This window comes from Odontomachus brunneus, unplaced genomic scaffold (genome assembly GCF_010583005.1).
Source record: "Odontomachus brunneus isolate Ranch 3 - 2012 unplaced genomic scaffold, Obru_v1 Obru_scaffold_002, whole genome shotgun sequence".
Lineage (NCBI taxonomy): Eukaryota > Metazoa > Arthropoda > Insecta > Hymenoptera > Formicidae > Odontomachus > Odontomachus brunneus.
In genome coordinates, this window is record NW_022639452.1 from 5,253,134 (window position 1) to 5,255,446 (window position 2,313).

Sequence of the window (2,313 nt, forward strand, 5' to 3'; positions counted from 1 at the left end):
TACTTGAGTATATTTTACCATTTTTTCTATTAAAAGAATCAAATAAATTATTAAAAAATAAAATCACTTCTGACGTTGTTACAGCACTAGGTGGTAAGTACATAGTTCCTTTTGTAGTATTTACACTACCTGTAATAGAAAAATATATTTAAACATTTAATTTGTTATGTACGTAATTGAAATAAACATAATTACCGTTACTTTTTAATAATTATTGCATTGTACCTTTATTTAACGTCAGTATAATGTCCATGAAATTTGCCACCGTGTGGCTCAATACTTGTGTAGCATATTTTACTTTCATCTTCGGCATAAGATGTGTAAAAATATGTCTGTCAGTCAATTTTGGCATTTGTCATTGTCTTAACAAGGAATATTTATCCATGTTATATGTAATAATAATGTCATCCCATGATGCAAACTGTTTTTCAGATTCTTTCTTATATTTATTTATAATCAGATCTTTTGTTAATAAATTGTTGCGTATTCCTTTTTGTAAGTGTACATAATCATAAAGGGGGATAATTTCTTTATTTTCCACAAGAAATGTATTTTCTATAAATAAATGGAGCTTTATTAATATATATTATATTACACAAATAGTTATATGAAACAATATCACAAATTGTGATACAAAACAATATCACTGTTGTAATTGATGAAACTAATAAAATTTAATCAAAAGTGCACTTTACTTACTGAAATTTTGATGCTGTTTATGTCGTACATCGTTGCTCTCTTTGATCAACATATTAATTGCTGCTGTGTTAGGTCCTCCTTGATCACACACATTTGCTACTGGTCTGAACCCACATTTTATGACAAAACTTATCCATTGCTTTATGCATCTAACAAGCTGAATGGTGCAAGTTGTACTATTACAGAATCCATAGCCAAGAGGCATACGATTGCCAGATGCAAGACATCTCATGTAAAATAGAATTGCATGGTCTGCAAATTTTCTGGTTCTCCTCATCCCCCAATCTTCAAACCCGATTATTTTGTTGCTTTTTTTATTGTAAAAAATGGCTAGTTGTAATGACATTTCATCCCAAATTATAATTACGTTTAAATCTTTTGGATCAATTTCTCTTGCGGCTAAATGTAAATATTGGTACATGATTTTATTGCACCCAGTATCTAAAGGAATACTTTGTAGTTCTTTGTTCAAAGTATTGAGGGAAGGACATGGAATATATTTGCAAATGAATTTGTATGATGAGCGTGATCTATGGGAAATGCCTATACAAAACATTTTGTCATCTATTGTACAGCGTCTGGCCTATTAATGACAGAAAATATACAAAATTGCTGATTTTTTCAAAACGAAATATCAATAATAAAATGATAATAAATATATATTTTCATTTGTACACATATAAATGTGTAAACATATAAAATAAGTAATATACAATTAAATGCATAATCTACATATAAGTTAGATCAATAATATAGAAAAGATTATCTAAAAGTTACAATTGAATATTTTTAAAACAAAATAGATAAATGTGTATTACAAAAAATTGTTATGGAATTGTTAGTCAACTTTTATTGGATTTGGAAATTTACCTGTGGTGCCACATCATTGTTTCTAATAATCATATTTATGAACTGCTGCCTCACATGTTGTTCATGCTTATCAGCATTACCCGTGGAATCAATTGTATACAGTGTTATTGATTTTTCTATATTTACTTTCTTGCGTCTAGTCAGCAGTCTCTTTAGCCGTTTTTTATCTTTTCTTATTTTAACTATTTTGTCATATAATTTCCTCTCTTTTGGACTTAATAAGTTCTTACGAGTGACTTCTTCAAGATTTGGTCTTGCAACATATGGCCTCTTTTGTAATATCTTTTTTATATTTTCAATTTCCTCTTGTTGTTTATGTACAATTTCCTGTACTTGTCGTAATTTGACCTGTTGTTCATCTAATGTTATTTGCTGTTTTTCTTGTTGTAAAAGAATGCTCTCATTGTGTGATAATGCTTCCGCGTCTTCATGTTGTTCTTTATTTTACTCTGTATGCGATTTTGGACTGTTTTGTTCATGCTGTTCTTGGCTGTTTAATTCCTGATGTGGCAAATTTACAGATGGAATTGCATAATGCCATAATATTCGTCTTGATGATGAGTCACTATAATTATCCTCACAAAAGTGCTTGTAGCATACTCTCAATTTTTTTATTTCGCTTTCTTCGCATGGAGGTTTCATATGCAAATTATGAAACTATTTGTTGCGGCGTTCCAAATCCTTCGGAAATGTGTGACTTGGCATATTTCCTCTCGAAGAACAGTTTGACACACAACACGCTCT